The sequence below is a fragment of the Halyomorpha halys genome, unplaced genomic scaffold (assembly GCF_000696795.3).
Source record: "Halyomorpha halys isolate HHAL.00 unplaced genomic scaffold, Hhal_1.1 Scaffold155.1, whole genome shotgun sequence".
NCBI lineage: Eukaryota > Metazoa > Arthropoda > Insecta > Hemiptera > Pentatomidae > Halyomorpha > Halyomorpha halys.
In genome coordinates this window covers 1020253-1043012 of record NW_027115270.1, presented here as the reverse complement: position 1 = coordinate 1043012, position 22760 = coordinate 1020253, and the positions used below count along the sequence as shown (strand labels likewise).

The window sequence follows — 22760 nt, the reverse complement described above, 5'->3', positions numbered from 1 at the left end:
ACATGAAACACATCAGCTCGTTTTCGTAGGTGGATTCTAAACTACTAGAATATACTATTGTGTTTAAGATATTATTTTATTTTAATACAAAATTTGTTTATTACTATCATTTTTTTATTGTCTCCTATTCTTATTTCTTCATCATTTAATTTATATATTTATGTAACATTGTATATAGATATATTTTTCAGAAAAACCTATAAGGATAACCAAACTTCGGAAGGATAACTACCCTTTTATATTTAAAATTGGCAAAAGTTAATCTCAACAGCATTTCCTCCAAGTCTTATCAGTTCTACATCAAATTCATCAATTTTTTGATTTGCTGTCATTCTCAGTAGATAGGTGTCAGGAACAAAACTCGATTTCAGCGCTCAATTTACTGGTTCAAATTTACTTTAAAATTTAAAAAAAAAATAACTCTAGCCGTCTTCAATAAGTTTAAAGTAAATAAAACGAAATAGTTGTAATAACCAAAATATAATTCGATTCATCAAAAAGATGATTCTATAACCAAAACAAATTTAACACTTAATTAGTACGAAAAATACCCTAGGATTTTTTGTCATTAATAATTATTATTAAAATTTTTCATATTTTTCATATGTATATATATTTTTGGAATGTTTAGAAATACCTATTTTCAGGAAACAACGGTCCCAACACCTGATATTTTGTCGCACTCGTTCCTGCTCCTGGCATCGGACTGAAAAAGGTAGAAAAATATCTGTTGTGAACAGCGAATACACACGGTGTTTATTTTCATATCGCCGGTGCCTGGAAAGCTACGTCCCTAAACAACTGCCTCATTCTAGAATACTGGAATCGAACATGTTTGGAGGTGAACGTTAAAAGTATTCTTCAATTAAATTGCAAAGACTAAAATTAATTAAAACGGTAAGACTTTTAGAACAAACAAAATATTATTTATTTGTCATTAGAGAAAACATGGTGCCACACTACTTAAATAAAGTTGACTTAACTAAAAATGGTAAATGTAAATAATTTATAAATATACTAGAAAAAAGGCAAATTTCTTCCAACTTAAATGTAAATATTTAAAATTAAATTCATGACATTTTTTTTTCAAATTTAGATACTTTTTAAATATTTTTAAGTCGCCTCTTCCCGTTTTAAGTAAATGTTTCAAACTTGATATAAGGCAGCAACTAAATAGGGTTTTTTTCGGTATCCTTCACACCCAGCTATACATATAGCATACCTCCTATATGTACGTACCTAATACCCACTAAAATCTTTACAGGAGGGTATAAAAAAAAGATAAAAAAAAAAAAAAAGTTTTTTTTCAACTGATCAGAAGTGGCAGATCGTTTGTTGTGCGTGTTAGTGAAGAACTATCGCCTCCAGTTCCTACCACCTGCGGAGTACCACAAGGCTCAGTGCTGGGACACCTGCTCTTCGTCGTCTTCACTGTGCTGATTGTGTCATTGTAGTATGAGGAAGCAGTGGTTGCAGCCTATGCGGATGACATTGGAGTTTATGCCCCTAGCGCCAGACCTAAACGGGCTCTCGCCCTTGCCCAGGAAGCTTCCTCCACCATCGTAGCTGCACTGAAGAAATATGGAATAAGGATGAACCCGGCTAAAACTGATGCTATAGTCAGGTATTTCCAAAAAGGCAAAAAGAGCTGCTTGCCTTGGAGATTCGAAGTTGATGAACAGAGCTGGAAATTCTCCATCTCTGTCCTTTACCTTGGTGTGACTCTAGACCATTACTTTCTTAATTACTTTCTCCAATCATGCCAAGAGAGACTCAAGTTAGCCCGCCTCAAATCCTATAGACTGCATCACTTGCTTACATCACCGCAACTCTCACTTCACCTGAAGCTTCAAATCTATAAATCCATAATCCGACCAACTTTGCTTCGTGGTTCCCCACTTATAAGAAACCTCTACAAAACCACACTGAACAGACTGCAGAGCTTCCAAGTCGTCCGAGAAACCACGTTCCAGATGGCCAAGAACAGTGTCATCCGAGCAGAGCTTCAACTCACTGTGGCGGAGTATATAGGCCGACGATACATTAAATTATTTGATGGGTTGAAGGTCTGCTGCAACCTTTATTTAACCAGCGGAAAATTTCAATAATCCACACTACATGATTAACTACCTTAATAGGAACCTGCAACTAACCTTACAATGCCACAAGGCAATCCAAGGCTATAATATACTAGTATACATTTATTACTTCCATTATTTATGTACTGTATGAATTTAATAATAAATGAGAATAAGGAAAAAAAAAAAACTTTTTTTTTTTACATTCTTGATGGTTGATGATGACATGTTTTTGCTACAAGGCAATCCGATGCAATATTTGACTTCTATGATATAAATATATCATCCCTGTAACATGTATGTATAATACGATTACTATAATAAAAGAGGTTATGGAAAAAAAAGTTTTATTTATTATATATAGAAGTATACATGATCCATTTCATGTAATATAATGTAGCACTAATTCTTTTTTAATCAGGGGTAGGAAAAAAGGTTTTTTATTTCATGTATTATATATGTATGAACTAATGTTATAATTTTTAATAATTAATAACTAAGCAGGAAAAAAAAGAAACATTCGATCCAAACGGGAAATGGTGCGGCCACCGACCCGATCAAAGTTCTCATTGTTACTAATAATTAACAATGGATAAATAAAAAAAATATCAGAATATTATAAATAACTAAGAAGGAAAAAAAAAAAGAAAAGAAAGAAACATTCGATTCAAACAGGAAAAGGTGAGACCACCAACCCGATCAAAGTTCTCATTGTTACTAATAATTAACAATGGATAACTAAAAAATATTACAGAATATTATTAATAACTAAGAAGGGAAAAAAAAGAAACATTCGATTCAAACGGGAAATGGTGCGGCCACCCGATCATTTCCGATTACATTATGACTGGCTATTTTTCGTTAAACAGTTGTATTCTTGCAAGAACAAGATTTATATTCTTTATATCTACCACGAGGAACCCTGAAATACGAAGTTCTGTAGTAACAGAAACAAAGAATTTTTATTTTGCAATTCGATTTTTTTTTTTCAAAAACACGATAATATCATCACAGCGATAACTTCAACACGGCCCACCAATGCAAACAAAGCTACATTAGTACATATATGAAATAAAACATAAAATATGATAACTTAAGAAAAAAATACAAAAAGTACTACAGCAATTGAAAATCCGTTTTCTGAAAGTCAATTAAAAACAACATTATACATATAAACAAAACTTACCAAAAGTACTTTTTGTCTGTTTTTTTTTTCTCGATATTTACTCTATTTTTATCTTTATAACAATAAAAATAATTATTATTACATGTTAATATTTAATTACTAGTTGAGAAACATCTTTAAAAAAATATGTATATTTTTTTCTTCTAGGGCGAGACTTTGAGAACAAAAAAGTCGCCTCAACAAATTTATTTTATTAATAACTAATTCTCAAAAGCCAGAAAAATACTTATCATTAACTGAATGTTTGATAATGCTAATTCTGTATTTAAGCTAATTTATAAAAAATAATTATTGATATATATTTTTCCCAAAGAGACAAATATGGAGTCGTTATTTACAGTTAAACTGTCAATGGCTCATTACAATCACAAAAATAATTACTTAAGAACTCCATTAGAGTAAGTGCACCGGTAGTTAGCACCTTTATGACTCTAACTCCACTTAATGAATTTTAAAGGAATTAACTTCTTTGAGTTAATTCTTTTGATTCCTCAGATCGAGTTATTGACTGGCTAATAACTTAAGCAACAAGAAATCTAAAAACAAAGAAAAATGAAAAAAGTCAATTTTTAAAATAGAGAATTAAAGATGTTTTCTTCGCTCCCAATGCAGACACATCCCATTAGTAGAAATGACACAGGGCCAATAAAATATACAATAAAGTAATTATTTGTTTATTATTCAATCTAGGTAACGACATAGGAAAATGAGTTTGATGAACGAATCGCCGTTAATGTGATTTAAACCAAATTATATAGACCAAAATTTGGAAATAGGTCGATTAAAACGGCACAGGGTCGAGGAATCAAATTATACAGTTACATAAACATTTGAGTAACTTCAGTCTTAGTTAGAACTGCCATTAGTTTGGAAATTGAATAAACGTAGTAAGTGCTTCATATCTAACAATTAATGTTTTCCCTTTATAATTATAAAGGGAAAACATTAATTACTAAGGATTCAACATATTCAAACAGATAAAATATAAATAAATTAGATTCAGTCATTTAACAAAAAAGAACTGCAGTTTTTTCTTTATTTTTCAAAAATCAAAGGTTTTGCCAGTTTGAAAAAAAAAACATAAAATATAAACAATTCTTAACTTATAAATCAATTGTCGTAGTCTTATCTAATATAAAGAATAAAGGCTCGGCCACAGAAGACGTTGCGTTTAGTACAAGAGCCCAAGAGGAGAACAAAAGGCAGTTATCTCACCCCAATTTTTGATTACTTCAATGAAAACTATGTATAATTAATAGTCAAAATTGATGAGTCTGCCAAGTATAGGTAGGGGGAATAAAAAATTGCGGCTGTTTCAAAGTAATAAAAAAAACTAATTTTTCATTTGGAGCTCTATATCTTAAAAAGTAGGAACAACACAAGAAAACTGAAGAGAACGTTTAAAGAAAAGTAAATTTGCTAAAATATGAGTCCTAATAGAGTTATTTACGTTAAATAGTTTTCGAGATATAGCTTTTTGAAAAGCAACATTTCATTAAAAAGTATGGGACGTACTAAAAGATCAGTAGTTAGAGAATTTATTTTGAAAAATTTATATCTCAAACACCATTTGACGTACAGATGTCTATTAGCACTCAAATCAAAGGTAGTTTAATGAGCTATAAAGTAGTTTATGATGTTTATCTTCGTAGGAGTAATAGTTTACATGAAATTTGACAAAATAAGTCACAAAATGTTAATTTATAGTTGTTTGTACAAAATGTTGGATTTTTGAAAAACTATATCTCTAGATTCATAAGGCGTACATATGTCTGCTAACATTCAAAACAAAGGAAATTTAACTTATTATAAAGGAGTTTATGACACTTATCTTCGTAGGAGTAGTAGTTTTTATGATAATCACATATGAATATAAATTTGGCAAAATTTGTTCGAACAACTATAAATCAATTTATTTTAGCAAATTTTATGCAAACTATTACTCCTACGAAGACAAACATCATGAAATATGTTTAATATTTAATAATTTTCATTTGCTAAATTTATATTCATGTGATTTTCTTTTTTTTTTTTTCTTTTTTTTTATGACCACTTCATTTCTGTGATACGGAGGTGGAGAGAGATTATCTAGAAGTAAGACCAACTTATTCTAACCATAGTGGGGGTAAAGTCTTTCATTTCGTTGGACCGCCACGAAATGAAAAAAGTCCACCCCAGGCCAGATTCTAAGGGGCGTCCGCAGTTCTCATGTTGCTGAGACCTTGGCCTCAAGCACCAGCAACAGACTTTCCCAACTATTAGGTGTACTTAACCTCGTATTAATATCGACAGAGTGGTGAGACACCATGATCCATTGAAGATTATGGACTATACCTATAACGGTAGAAGACGTCCAGGACGAACAAGTATGTCGTGCTGAGGAATGGTCGACCAATGGTACAAAAGGAGAGGAAAATTCCATGCCAGACCAGGAGCATGGCAAGAAACCAATTCAATGGCAATCACAGTTAGATGCTCCCCACTACGGGATGTGTACAGCTTAGCACCTACCCGAAATAGTTTAAATTCATTTGAAATTAAAAAAACCAAACCAATAATTGTAAAACTGAAACATTCAAAGGTTTGACTCATAACCTTAAACAGTAAAATTTAAAACGGGTCTTAATTTTGGTTTTTACTTCTGACTTGCGATATAGTCACCTTAAGCAAACTGGGAAAGGTTATCTTAGCAGAGAGCTTAATATGCGAACCTTCTTAATAAGGCAAACAGAAACAATGAGAAGACTAGTAAATCAACAAGGGGGCGCCTACATGGAACACGTCCCAACCTCAACACTCCTACTCCCACCCCTTTCTTCATCAATAACAGCGTCCCTAATTTTAAACTAATTTCAAAAAATAACACCTAGTAATAAATAATAATAAAAATAACACTGAAATTAACTACGTAATCATTCAAATTAAGACCTCTATGGACATTAACTACCAAGAGTCTAGTAAAAGCTATTAACCCTTGACAGATCAAAAGATATCACTAGTTTAAAAAAAAATATCTCAAAATCTTTAATGATATCGCTTGATGTGACATGTAATATAAATTATGACAGAATTTTATTATATAATCAAAGCAAATTAAAAAAGTAATGGAATGATTAAACTTTGTCTTGTTTTTCTTCATAACTGAAACTCCATTTTTAGCTGAACCATTACGTCATACTTGATCACCATCTCCTCATTATCCGTTATATAATTAACAGTTACGGATTTAGAAATGAAAATATAAAAATTGTTTGATTGAAAATATATATTGTCATAACTAATTAAATTGTTTAAAAAGACTATTAAAATAAAAGACAATCTCCACTACTTATTATCCACTAAGAATAATCAGTTTGGCGAAAACGAAATATACTAATTGTCATTATTTATAGTTCTTAATACTTAAAACCATTTTTCTAGTGGAAAATAATTTGGATATTTTGATTATAATAAAAATACATATATATTTTCTATCTTTAACTCTTTGGTCATATGGTTAAGGTCATATGTTTCCAAATTGAATTTAGAATTAAAGTTTTTTTTTTAATATATATATTTTAATTTTATTGATTAATGTTAATTATGTTACTAACTATACTTAGCTTATACAACTTTTTTATATATTTTTTTAATTTTGATATTCCACTTACATATTTAATTAATCACATAAACGTTTTTATTTATTTTTATATTACTTCAATTTTAAATACTGACCAATCATGTAATTTATTATTATGTCTATATTATTTTCTTTTGTCATTCTTAATTTTTATATTATTATTTTTCCTGTATATAATTATATAAAGTTTCAGTATTCTCATAATAACTATGCCTTTGGTAGATCTTTCCTTTTAGAAAGTTTCAAATAAGGTTATATATTTTCTGCTTTTTATATTTCAGATTTTCGTTCATACTTGTAAATAGGTGTATTAACAGAAATTGTACCTTTTCATTTATTATTTTTAGTTTAATTTTATTTGATTTTTTATTATTATTTTCTTCTTATTTATTATCAAAAGTGTTAGTCATATTATGTTTTATGAAATGACATATGTTTTTATTTTATTTGTTCTATTCTTATTTTATATATTCTACTAATTATGGTTGTTCATTTTTATTTTTTCAAATTCATTATTTTATTATATTTTGTGAAGTTTTATAATTACATTTTTATTTTTTATTTTACTCTAAGGCTCTTAAACCTAATTTTGACGCCTGTATATTATTGTACGGAATCAATTTCAGAATAAATAAAGAATATTATTATTATGAATTTTCCTTAACACTATTTTGTACCTAGATAAATTATCTGTAACCTTCTTATGTTTGTTGTTGTTGTTTATTGTTGCTTAAAGGCGCAAAACCCTCTGGTCATCAACGCCTATGGCATGATAAAAGTAAAAAAAATAATAATAAAAAATAAAAATGTGCTTTTAAAAATTCAAACATTAATGTAATTTTAGCTTCCTCATCTGTGAGAGCTTCTGATAAATTTGGGGTCAGTCTTGTTCTGGTTATTGTTTGCAAATAGTGAGTACATTCTTCAAAAATATGTCTAATCGTAAGAATGGACTGACAATATTTGCACGTTGGAGGTGGTAGTTTTCTGATCAGGTGAGAGTGCGTGAGGAGAGTATGACCTATTCTCAAGCGGGTTAGAGCAACTTCCTCCTTATGTTTTGTTATCTGGTTTTTGATCATAGCCCTGATGAAGCCTGAAATTTTTGCTGAAACGTTGGCACTAATAAATAAGTTTTTACTTATTTCTGTGCTTCACAGACCGCTTCCCATCATTTTCTCATATATATAATTCAAAGTCAACTATAAACCCAACTTTTTTGTATTAAAATGTATTATTCCGAGTTCTTAATCATTCAATTAAATTTTATAAATTCAGTTCTGTAACAGTAAAAAATGACAAGGCTGAATAGATAGGTTTTTTTTTTCAAGCGAACCTTTTAAAAATTCTTTTTTTTTTTCAATTAGTCGCTGATTTTCGGCTAATGAACTTTTTTTACGTATCAGTAACAATCGAGTTAGCCCCGACTTCGTGACACGGAATCATACAATAAGCTCCCTAATTTGCATTCGCCCACAATATGGGGATTTCGGGAGATGGAAAATAACGGGAGAGAAATAATTCGTGGATTAGTAGCGTGAGTGGAAGGGAGTTGAATTGAACTGGTGCAAAATTACAAGCTAAATTAGTGCTCACTGTCTCTTGGTAGCCTTTGATCTCATCCAATAGTCATCATGACGTATTTGTCATCTAATAATAATTATCGATGTATTATATGAATTTTGTTGTACACTATGATATAAGTAATAAATATTTAACGACCTGTCCTAGAAATTTATCAATTTAATAACTTTTACTAATTATTACAAAAATGAGTAACAGTGTTAACTCGGTAATCCGTACTGGCGTATAAAAAAAAGTCATTTTTTATTATTTATTTTTTTTGCAGAAAACTCAGCAGGCATAATGATAATAACATTTTTTTTTTTCAAATGATAGTGTTCATGAGTAAAAGATATTTTTAACTCCCCGATTTATAAGCAATTTATTGTAATCACCATGGAAATCTAAAGTAGACATTTTTACACAGATTTGATATCGGCTAATTCCTATGAAATTGTTCCAAATACATTTGTTTAGAAATAGAATCTATCATATAAATCATTCGATTATTTAAGACTAATTTAATTATTAGTATAAATATGTACGAGTATAATACAAATTTTATTGGTACACTCATTTTTTTTTTATACATATAATCTTTTTACTTTCTTGAGATTGGTTATTATTGTTTAAATACAATTAATTTTATCCAATTTAAGTCTCAAAACAATTTTTATTTCCTTACAAGTCCAACGTTTCGGCCGCCCTCAAGGATGGAATGGCCCTTGGTATTTTGGATTTCCTTGAGGATGGCCGAATTGACAGAAACGTTGGATTTTTAAAGAAATAAAGATTGTATTGAAACTTAAATAGGATAAAAATTATTTTATTTAAACTCTTCTTTTTTTAATCACGTTTACAAATAAATCCATACAATGTGTTTTTAATTTTTATTTATACTATGATAATCAGACCAATTTGGACATATGGAATTGAGCTCTGGGGCTCAACCAAACCATCAAATTCTTTCCGCATCCAATCGTTACAATGCAAAATCCTACGTAAAATCCTTGATGCTCCTTATTACGTCACAAATAAACTCATTCACAAAGACCTTAACATCCCATTCGTTGCAGATTTGACCCAAAACAGATATGCGTCTTTTTATTCCAAGCTCCTTAATCATCCTAACCCATTAATTCTTAATCTTTCATCCTTAACAATCCCTGATAATCCTCCGAGGCGTCTGAAAAGAAGATGGCCGCGGGACCTTCTAATTTAAATTAATGTTTGAAGTACCACCGATGGGTGGTTCCTTCCCAAGATTTTCAAGTGTATATGAAACATGCTACATATTTACCTATTGTATTATTTTGTACAGTTGTAAATTACATAAAATAAATAATTAAAAAAAAAATTATTTGTAATTTTTTTTCACTCATAAATGAACAATCTTATAATTTTAACAAATTTAATTTAATCATTACTGAGAACGTAAAAGAAAACAAAAGTAGCCACCAAAAATATGGCTAGTGATATAAGACTTATAGCACCTGAAGAAAAAAAAATTCTTTAAAAAAGATTAATTTTTTAGAATTTCAAACTGTCAAATTTCCAAAAAAAATTAAACGAATAAAAATATTTTTGTAAATTCATACTGTTGAATTTTTTTACACCTTTTATCTTAATACTTTATTTAATTAGAAGTTCAGACCATCGAGAATACACTGTACTTTATTTATTATCAGTATAAATTCAAGAGGGAAAATTCCGTAAGAGATGCAAATTTCTAGTAAGAATAAGTGGAATACTCTTTTGGACCTAAACTTCAGACAAACAACAAACCAGTCCAATAGGCCAAAAGTCAGTTCTCCGAACACAGTTTAATTAGGGAAAAACAGTTAAAAATAAAATATAATAGTTTAAAGATATATAAATGTACATCAACAATAAAACTGATTATTTACATAATGTAATAAAAGAAACACTGGGAGATATGGGCATGAGCTGAATCCCAATCTATCAATATTTTTTATTTTAAAAAAATTCACTTCAGAAATCCGCTAAAAGAAAAAGATGGGATTGGGCGTGGGTCAGCCGATTCCACGTTCACTTATCAATTAGTCCTTATTTATAGTTTTGTTTATCCATTTTGTTTCGTTTTTTCAGAAGTTTATCGAGCTGTATAGTTGTTCTACTGCGATATGTTCTAACAAGATAACTTATTTGTTATTGAAGTCTTTTTTATAGGAAAAGTTACATGTATGCCAGCCGAGACGTTAAGGTAGTGAGAAATAAAATCTCTTTAAACAAATTCATCTGTTTGCTTTCCACTTGTGTTTAATTTTTATTTTTATTTAAAATTCAATTTTTATATCAAATATAAAAATTCCCAATATAATAAAGCATAAAACAATATTTGTCATTACTACAGGTTACTTTATTACTTTTTACTATACTTTAGATGTTTGGAATATTTATTTAATTATTAATTATCGTGTTTGAAGTCTGCATATGACATTTTTTACAGTTTTAATAAACGATTTGTGATTGCAAACTTTGACACTTAATCTAGATTAAATTAAATTTAGTTTGAAGTAAGGATACTCTTAAATTATGTAAAGGATTATGACATCAAATATTAATAAATTACTTAAAACCTGCAGTGTGTTGGCAAATATGGACATAATGTAAACCTAAAGATAGAGCAAAATCCCGAAAACTTGGTGGTGTAGTGACATATGTTAAATATAACAGTAAAAATTTAGAATTCATAAAAAATAGTGCATATTTCACGCCGCGTCAATAATATTTATTCTAGAACTACTCCAACTCTAGAGCTCTCACTCAGTCCCCTCTGGCTTCCAATATTAGTGACGGGGCTGGGAGATAAGCGCTGGGATCACTTGAAGTCCTGCTTTCCTTTCCACATGACTGTGACAAAGTACTTAGATCCAAAGCCAGAATGAAAAAATTGTAGGAATGTGCGTTTTATTTTATTGCTACTTAAATTTAATTTTTTTTATCTTGGGTATAAATCGTTTTGATATTATTTAATCAGATTTTATTTAAAAGAATTTTTTTTATATTATGTTTGTAATTTATTTATTATTATTTTTTCTCTCTTTTTTACAGTTGTTAAAATTACTAATACTTATTGCCCTTGACTGTGTTATTATTCTTTAATTAAAACTATTATTATAAATAGTAAAAGAACTTCCCCGAATAAAATAGTGCTCAAATTTACAGATAAGTAATTAGATCTGTTTTTTAATGAAAACTTTTCATTTACACTTTACACATTGCAGATAGGAAATATTGAATTACAACATTAAGCGAATTAGAAAATTAAGTAATTAATACTATAAAAATATCAATATGAAAAACTCATGAAAAAATATATACAATTAAAATATACAAATTTAAAAGATAGAATTAGATCGCCACAAATTTAAAATAAAAATAGTTTTTAGTAGTCTTAAGTCTAATATTTCAGTCAGAGGGGAGGAGAAAGAGAGGGAGACGTGGTAGCTCAGTGTATAAGTCAGTGTGCTACTAACTCCAAAGGACACTGCTTCGAAAGCGAAGATATTGAGCGAATAATATGGTTGGAAATTTCAATATCAATATTACCATATGTCCGAAAAGCTTCAACAGTAATGGTTACAAAAAACGGATTTATAAGGATAAACCTATCACAAATGTTAGTAAAATCATTTCCTAATTACAGAAAAATAAGAACAATTCATTTTTTTTCTTAGGAACATGAAATATTTAAATATACCTTTTGAAAAACGGTTAAATAAATAAAAATGTTTAAATGAAGCAAGGAAGATTCAGTATGGAAAAGAAATACTTTATTTTTTATTCACTGGAGGAGATACAAAAATATTTTTACCCCAACTCATATACAAGGACGTAGATGGGATTTGTTCCGGGATAGATTCGACTGCATATCCACGGTTACATCGCTCAAGCAATCTTCTGAAATCTCAATATTATAAAACCTATATTATGCTGAAATATATAATAAATAAAATAACAGTTTTTCATAAAACTCATTTTTTTGTTTTGGATTTAGAAAACTGTTGAGCTATATCCAAAAAATAAACTTATAAAGTTCATAATTCGTTAAACAATTACACTTGCTATAAGGGATTTTATAATAGCATTATTGTTTTATATTTTCTAAAACAATTAAAGTTCACAAAAATAAAGATAAAAAAATTAAACTGATATATTTTTGCCATTTTTATAATACAATAAACTAACCGGACCAATTAAACTAATTTTGCGAAATATATATATTTGTTTACCTTTTACCAAATTGTCGTGCATTTATTTATACAAATGCAATATTTGATCACGCGATACAAATTAAATGAGGAATTGTCCAATTTCAAATACTTTCAATAATAATAGATTTTTTAAAATTATAAATTTAAATTTAGAATCCTAATTTAAGTGTCAGTATTTAAAATCTTAGTAAAAATTCAATATTCGAAGTAAACTTAGAACCTTAAAGTATTTATAGATAAAATTGAACTCCTTAACTCGAATAAGAGACCATATAACTAACTTAAAACCCCTATATATTTCAAATTTTCTAAATTGTATAACTCAAAGTAAAATCTACCTCTCTTCAAGTTCGACTTATCCAGTTTTCATTGGTTCTATTAATAATATAATTCTGTTAGTTATTGATTTTTTATTTTTACCCAGTGAACTAGCAATATTTGATCCAGCGGCTCAAGTTAAAGGAGAAATTATCTAATTTTACTTTAACGTTTTAATAGAAATAGATTATTTTTTTATATTATGCATTTTAATTTAGAATCTAAATTGAAATATAATAAAAAAAATTAAAAATTCGTCAAATGAACAGATTTGGAATATTACGTGGTAAAAGGATTATTTTTTTTTTTAAAGCAGGGAAGATAAATTTATGCAAACTTTCTTTTTTTATTTTGCAATTTTTTTTTTAGGTTACTTTAATGATATGGATCTTCTTTTTATAATATACTTGATATAAAACTGTTTTTTAATTTTCCTCACAGATTATGAATAATTATAAATATACGCTTTCATAATTATAATAAACTTCCTATAAAGTTCATAAATATCTTATTATTATTATTTTATCCAGAGAAGATAAATATATACAAAATTACTTGATTTATTTTGCTACATTTTTTCTCAGTTACCTTATTTATTTGAATCTTGATACTGAGTCTTTCCCTCCTTTAAAATATACTTCCTATAAAACTATTTCTTGATTTTCTTCACAGATTATATATAATTATAAATATACAGAATCATAATTATAAATTATTAATTAGAAGTACCTCGCAGTTTAACCGGCGTTTAATTAGGATTATGCAAGCCTGTTCCATATTAATGATGAGTAAACTTCATGGACAAGTACATGTTATTTACTGACTCATTAATACACGAAAAACAGTAGGACCAATAATTGAAAACTGACTTGATAGAAAGATTCTTCAGTTTAATTGTTTTATACCAACAGGATTCTAGTCTGAAACGTTGTTGATAGAAGAAAAAATATAATAATAATCCCAAATGATTTTTAATTATATAGAGTACATTAACAATTTATTTGGAATAGGGTATTTTTTAAAATTAATTAAAAAAAACTTACAGCATTAAAGCATGAAAGGTAATTTAAGTCATTTTTATCTATAATGTAAGTGGTTTTTTAAGGAAAATAAAAGTTTTACAGTTAACCGTGAAAAATATGAGTCATTTCTTAAGCTAATTCCAATATTAATTAAAGTTTGTCTCGGTGCAATATTTTTAGTTAATGCAAAAGATACCTAACCCTCCAGCGTCTATTGCAGTTACAGGCAGAGTTGGGAAAGGATTAACTATAGTTGAAACTAATACCTAAAATTGTCATGGTTACGATATTTATTCATAAATACTTCATTCATAAATAAGGGTCGTATCAATGGTAATTTCAGCTATTAGTTTTAAATATAGATAATTTTTGTTCATCTCTGCCTACAGGTGACACAACTTTGAGACTTTTTAATAAATAAATGATTTTCTTCATCTAATTCAGAATAGCTAATTAATTTCATTTGAACTATTATTTAATGGTAAAATAAATAATAATCGGTCCGTTGCAAAAATATTATTCGTTATATTCATTTTACTGATTATTACACTTTTTTTGCTCTAATTACGGAGCGAAAAATGTAAGCACAAATACTTAACTCATACGCATTGCAACTAAATGGAACTAATCTTTTAAGAAAGAGTTTGCGAATTATAGTTACGTTGCAGTTATTGCGGCACAAATACCTGCAGGCGACAACCATCTCAATTAAAAAAAAAAATTTTAAAAATAAAAATTCAAATTTTAAAATATGTACTTGGGACCTTATAGCATTGAAGTATTAGTGGGTCTTGTAATTGTCTAAAGTTTTTCAAATTATGATAATGAATAAATAAATAATGAATTATGTGGCTATGCTCCGTTTCTATTGGCTTCAACATGATATTTTAACAGTTAAAGTAAAGTAGATCCTTATAACTCCAACATTTTAATCATTTATTTCATATCACCGAAATTTCGGACAACTTGACCAGTATCTCAAATTTCAAATTCATAATCTCACACACACTTCATAAATTTATTGTAGCCTAATGTCTAAGTCTTATTTAATAAAAGTACTTAAATTTTGTCTCCGATATCATTCATTATTATTATTTTTTTTAAATCAGACCCCATACTAACAAAACATTTTTGAAAGTAGGTGACAGCAGTTATAGGTTTTTTTTTTTTTTTTTTTTTTCCTGACCTCTTAGAAAAATTAAAACAATAAATTAATTATATACATAGAGATAAGTGTATATATAAAGGTGTGTTACATCTTGGATTGCCAGTGTGGCATTATAAGATAAGCTGCCGGGTCCGCTGAAGGCGGTGTCATCGATGATGGCATGAGTCTGCCGTGAGCAGTTATAGGTGGAAACTTAAATAACTAAATATAGTTCACAATTTTTTTAATTGTATGGGAGGCTGTGAATTTGGAAATTAAAATTATCTTTGGTAGTGATTAGGTTGGCCAAAATGTTGGTGATATGAAATAAATTAATAAAAAAGTTAAGGCTAAAAATATTTAATTTATTATAATTGATTAATATAACTAGTACATTAATATAAATTTATATACTAATTTATAAAACCTATAAATTTATAAAAAAAAACCTCTCATTAAACGATTTCTCCGATAGAAATAGATGTTTTCAAATATGACTGCTAGTTTCTAAAATAAGCTTGTATAGGAGTATATACATACATAAAATAAATAATATTATAAGCAAATACATTCATACAGTTTATATTATAAATAAATTAAATAAGAAGAAGTATTTTGAGTTGATTAAGTCTTTGAATAAATCAGTATCATACAGCAAAGTTGAAGCCGTAAAGATAACGGTTGCTGATACCGATAAAAACAATTAGGGCTTTCAAGCATGATCGCCGATCTATTTTGGAATAGATTGTGACTAATAACAATTAACTCTAATAAATATGTATAAAAACGAAATATTGCATTATTATTATAAAATTAAAAAAAATACGATAAAATATTAAATATTTGTGATGTGTTGATAGTTGCGAAACAATTACTTGGTAACTTAAGAAGAAACTATAAATTAAATAATATGAATTTTCACACACCTAATCTCCGAAAATGTTAATTAGCAGAGATAATAAAAATGAAATGAAATTTATTTGATTGAGTACTAAAATCACAACCAACAATTTTGTAAGTTTAGTAAATTTTTGACTGAAAATTGAAACTATTTTTCAACTTAATGTTCTATATACCCACTGTTGCTATTTATACAGGAACGAATCAAAAATTGAATTTTGTAGATATTTAGTCAGTCTTCCTAAATACCATTTACATTTTATGTGTTTTATTTTCCTCTATTAACGCTTGAACTTAATTATAATTTATTAAAACTTCACTTTATTATTATTATTACGCTTTTTTAATATTTTTAATGGGGTCTATTTTGTACGGCAGATCTGTGATACAGATGTATGTATGTTTCATAGATGATGTACACTAATATGTACATCTCCGCCTATAAGAACATCCCTGACGAACAACTGCAGTGTAGATCGAAACTGGCAATAATAAATAGCTGGAAACTATATTTGTTTTTTATGACCGCAACCCTAAACATTCCATCTTTTAATTAATAAATGGTCCATTATCTATTTATATACTGTATCCATTTCAAATGCTCACATTGTTATACTGGGAATTCTTCGTTAAGTAACATTTTATCAATTAGCAACAATTAATACCTTAACTGACAGCAACAAAAAAACTTCATTTAAACATCTAATTTTCAATATATTTTCTGATATTAGAGATTGTGCTAACTGAAAACTGGCACATTACGGCCAACCGGGATTAGACAATTCCCTTTTTCTTGAGGATCCCAAAACACTATTTTGACTTATCAGTCGGAGAATATAATTCTGTTTTTTAAAGTTAGAACAAAAAGTAACAAGAAGGAAATAAAATCACCCAAATTAAAAATTTTAGGAATAAACGCTAATACTGTGTATTAAAAATACACAAATCTCAGTTTATGTAAGTTATTGAGTTAACAATCCTGGAAAAAAAATAATTTAAATGATCAATTTAAATTGGAATATGTAAAATAAAATATGAAAAAAAAATATAATCTTAATATTGATTTTAAATTAAAAAGGTGTTGTAATTTTATCAATTTTATAATTAATTGTATACGTACATTTGAAAGAGTAGATTACTTAAGAGATTCATAATTAAAATAATTCCGGAAAAACAAGTAGTGATTTATAAAAAGTAAATAGATGTACTTAAAAAAAAATTATTTAAAAAAAAATAGGTAGCGAAAAAACAAAAATTATTTGTGATGCTCCTGAAACATTTTATGTACAAAATTTCTTTCAGGAACTGCAGAATCAGTAAGAATTATTATAATAAAATAACTTTATGACAAATAAAATAAATGATAAATTTATAAAGGGATTTTGAGTTTATATATATATTTAAGTTTTTATGCTTTAAACAAATATTTATTAATATTTTAGAGCCGTGTACAATTCAATTAAGCAGGAGCCATTTCTGTAAGATTATTATTACTAATTTAATAACGTTTCCTTCAATATTTAATGAATTCATTAATATTTAAGTATTAGAATTTATTTTTCCTTAAAAAGCAATCAAATGGAGTACATTTGCCTTAATCCAAAGCAAAGGGTAAGTTAATTATTAAATTGGCTTCCCGTATACATTTTTTCTTTTATTTTTAGTTTAGGAGGTACTTGTAAAGAGTCGGACTTAATTTGAGCGATGTAGATACAATAATTGCTTGTTTAATGTATTCCTTTGTTAGATTTCAGAGTAAAAAGAAAAAAAAAAATAATGTACTGAAAATTTATGGTTTTCATAAATTTTCAGTACATTTGCACTTTTCTATATTATATCTGTAAACACAATAAATTATCTAGTATATGTTAAGATTTTGTTTTAATCATTAATATTGATAATGAATTCAATTATAATCAATATCTTTTTAGTTTTGGAATAAAAATTTAATTTGAATGATTTGGAAAACATAACTTAATATTACTTTAAGAAGAAATTAAGTAAATTTAAAATACATTTTTTCTAGTTTATGAAACTTAATAAATCCATAATTTTTTATTAACATATGTAATATGCTATATATTTACTTTTTTTGTAAATAGTTATAATATAAGAATAATTGAATCATGTACATTATCAATTTTTATTTTTTTGAAATTTCTAACTTAATAATACATATTTTTATATGTCACAATGACAAGTTAACATTTCATTATTTTTTTATTATAAAAGTATACTTTTTGAAGGTAGATAAAAATTACTGTATTATATTTCTAAAAATATGTAATTTAAGTTATTTAGTAATATAACCAAGTTACTTATTTTTTATTTTTTCATATTCTCCTCTTTAATAAGCATGTAAAAGTTATATACATTGCCCCTCTGATTCAATTTATAATTATTGCAGTTCATTAGTAAAAACTTCAGTATCATACATTATTAAAATATAAAATTTATTTTACCTCATATTAAAACCAGTTTTAAAAATCCTCCTGCATGTACTAAAAAATAGTATAATTACAAAATTCCCTTCTGGATAAAGATACGAAACTAAATATTAATATTTAAAAAAATTTTGAGAGTAATTCAAGAGGAAAAAAGATATAATATAGATATAAAAGATATAAAATAATCGGTATACTCTAGTAATTATTTCTTATAAATAATTATGAACTTATGTATAAGAAATAAACAAAACCAAATAAATCTGTATCTAAAATATTCAGATAAATGCTGAATGAATTTTTTATATATTTTTTCTAGAATTTCAGTAATAAATTTCGTTTTTCAATAAATTATATGTTAGTTATAATATAAAAAATTAAAAATAAATAAACAATAGTGTTTGAAGATTCTTCACACCTCTAAAAAATTTCTATACTAAGCTCTATTAGTTCATTTAGATTTTTAAAAAGAATTTTAGTAATAAATTTGTTTTTCTAGCAAATTACAAAATTTCAAATATTTTAATTTAAAAAAAAAACATATATAGTTTACACACCTATTTCTATACCAATATAATTTTCTAGCTCCACATAAAATCCTTTGTTGTAATGAATTATTTATAATTAATTAAAATAATACCTGTGTTATTAATTCTATATGTATATTATTATACAATGTACGTATATAGTTCGACGATATATGCTTTATATACTTACAGCAGTTACGACGACGGAGACTGGTGTGGACGATCGGCCGGGGGTGGCTGCCTTATATACCCTCCAACCGCCCCCACGCCCCCCACCACCCCTTTGCGGCTGTCGACTCGCTTTTCGAAATTAGGTATAATCGTCAAGGGCTTCATAATTTTAGAGCTGTAAATCCTCTTACCATAAAAAATAAAATAAAAATAAACCTAAGATTCAGAGGCGCTCTTATCAACGTCTAAGAGAAACTTGAATGAATTGGTTCCATAGAACGGTTCCTCGACAAATAAAAAAAAAAAATAAAATAAAAATATAAAATCTTCACTAGGTTCTTATTCATAATAAAATAAAAATTATACATATTTTTCATTATATTTCATGAAATATATTTTTAATAATTCGATGTAAAAATTAGACACAACTCAATGCAATACATATAGAGAAAAAGGAGATGATATTGAACATCGTTTTATTTCCAAGTGAATGTTGGGTTTTGATAAAAATTAATGGCATAGAAATTTTTCAGTATTCAGAGACCAAATAATTAATAAATTAGAGTTGAATAAAAAGTTTAATTTTAATGCAGTGTATTTGGCAAACAGGTGTGTTGTAGAACCATAAACAATATTTGAAATAATACTAGTAATACCAGAATTGAAAAAATAAATAAATTTGAACTAAGGGCAAGTAATTAAGATTTACAGTTTAGAAGAAGTGTTCCTTAGTAACAATTCGCCTCGTGCTTGTATGGGAAGAAATAATATTTAAAAATTAATTAATTTTAATTAATAAAAAATATTTTTTAGTTCAATTTGTAAAAATTAATTTTATTTCAGTTTATAAAATTTATTATTATTTTTAAATTTTCGATGATTTGATTTCACGACGTTAATTCGTGAATATCCGAAATATCCTACCTTTTTGAATTTCAACTGAATTATTGAGTGAATGTTTAAGTTTGATTTTTGGTAGTTACAGCAGTTTTTTTGTTTAAAAAGCTTAAAACTGTCAATAGGTAATAAATGTATTAACCTTCAAGATTCACACGAAAATTAACATTAAATAAAAAATGTAGATAAGATATTTTGAAAATGAAGGTTGCGAACATTAATGAAAATTAAATTAAAATGAAATTTAATTTAAAATTAAAATGAAATTTAATTTAAAATTAAAATGAAATTTAATTTAAAATTAAAATGAAATTTAATCGAAACATCATAAAGTAAATAACGTAAGCGAAAGTGTGAAAACACGAAAGTCCAAAACATTTAGCAGTAGAATGACTTTATTATTTTAATTTATTTTACGTACAAAAAATAATTATTAATGTTTGCTCAATTGTGTGTCACTATTTTATAAAAGAACTCCCCGATACGATAAACAATCAATTTTTAGATATTTTTTTTTATTTTAGAAAAGTATGGATTTGACAGTAATGAGATTTCACACTTTCGCCTCCGATAAGCTATCTATTTGGTGATTTATTCCAATCATAGCATAAAATGCACTCAAAATAGCCCCTCAATAACCTAAAAATTCCAAGGAATTTTTATTTATTAAATATTAGCATTCCCATTTATCTGAAACGGCCAATGCATGCACCCATAGTTTCATCAGAAATTATTCAGTATGCAGATTGACAGAGGATTCAGGGTATCTTAATATAGGTAAAATAAGTAAGATATTAAAAAAAAATTCGGAATATTATATTTCCTTAAAATCTTATTATCTGAAATAGCTATGTTATTGCAAACAATTTTTTTTAAGTCCAAAAAACAAATTTTCCATAATTTATAATAAAATATTAGTTTTAATTTTTACTGACCTAAATGTTCCCTATGTAACCGATCTAGCCCGAACCCGATATTATTCCTAACATAATAAACTCCCTAACCACTCAAACCCACTAGTTTCTAACCTTGCTTCCTCTTCCAAACCTGGCAATCCTCCGAAGCGCCTGAAAAGAAGATGGTCTCGTGACCTTATATTGTAAACTGTTTTTAGAGTTCTACTACTGGGTAGTTTCTCTACATCTTGTATCATATCATTATGTCATTACGATCAAATTTACTTGTATTTTTTTATACAGTTGTAAATATCAACAAATAAATAAATAAAATGTTTTACTATCTAGTGACTATATCTGTAATTAATCTCAGAGCCAAAGGTGTTGTATTAGAATTAATAATATAACATTACTATTAATATTATTTTTATCAAATATTTGCAACATTTATAGATTTTTTATTTTATATTTATTATATTTTATTTCGTTAATGATTTTGTTTAGTTAATATAATTAATTTCTATATGTAATTATATTATACTTATAATAACTGCTAAAATTAATCTACTTAAAGTACTTTGGCTTCACCTATATAACTCTTGGTACAATGGATACAACATTACAGGCTCAGTTAGTATTATTAATATATTATTATCATCCAAATAATATTAATAATATTCCAAGCTGCAGTAGTCATTATTCAGGCATATGTATTTTCAGTATTAACAACATTATATTCTAGAGAAGTTATCCATTAAATGTGAATAAAAAAAAATCATCCATACCATTTAGTTGATTATAGCCCACGGCCACTAACCGGATTATGACTTGTGTTCCTTCATCAAATATAAATCTAAAAAAGTACTCTGAACAATATAAAAACAATTTATTAAAAACCATTTTTCTAATATTTATCTAATAATTATTTTGAGAGATTTTTTGTTATTTACTGTTTAGTGTTTTTTTTTTTAGTTAAATTAAGATTTTTATACTCTTTTGTATGGCTCTTTCACTCGGACAATCTTATCCTACAATTAGGTGCGGTCAACAAGCTAACATACGACATTATATTTTGTTCAGTAGGGTTGCGTAACAAAAAAAATATATGAACTCATTTTAAGCCTAATCAAAAACCATGATCGAGTCTGAATACGTTTTTCATCAAAATCGGTGTTATAACTAGCCTCGTTAAAATTGGGTCCGACCAATGGACAAGGTGCCATAAAAATCGTTATAACTGGATTTAAAAAAATATATATAAATATGAATATTTCAGGTTATATAATCTAAATTGTGATTAATAAATAAATTGCATTCTCCAAAACAGGGCATAAATGCATTTATTTCCATTTTCCAACTACGACCTTAATATGTTCCATTTCAGTGATGCGGTGAAAGGGATGCGCTGGGATCTTTTGAGCTCTGCTTTACCCCTCACACGTGGGGGATAGAATGGGTTCAGGGATCCTCAGGTCGATTGTGTAAATATTATATATAAGAGTGTTAATGTCACTAGAGGTTATATGTTATTTTATTTATTTGTCTTTTCATACACATTATGTTTATGTTCATTTTGTTTATCCTTCTGTTTGTATATATTTTAAGAACGATTTTTTTCTCATTTATTTATTTATTTTTATTCTTATTTTATTTTATTTTAGTACGAATGTGATCATTCATTACTATTACCTATTGCCCACAACTGTGTGGCAGATTGTAATATCTATCAGTAAATAAAAAGTATTATTTTAATA

The 22760-nt window shown here is 27.2% G+C and overlaps 1 protein-coding gene across 4 annotated transcripts in view; it reads right to left on the bottom strand.

Moving 5' to 3' along the window:
* Window positions 1-22760, bottom strand: part of Ms (Myosuppressin) — a 377051-nt gene that overhangs the window by 196520 nt on the left and 157771 nt on the right. The window contains exon 1 of one of the 4 annotated variants that reach the window (XM_067052340.1): window positions 19233-19257. The exons of the other annotated variants lie outside the window; for them this stretch is intronic. The gene's annotated coding sequence lies outside the window, so the exon portion shown is untranslated. Of the gene's footprint in view, window positions 1-19232; window positions 19258-22760 lie in introns of those variants that run through there. 4 annotated transcript variants of the gene reach the window in all.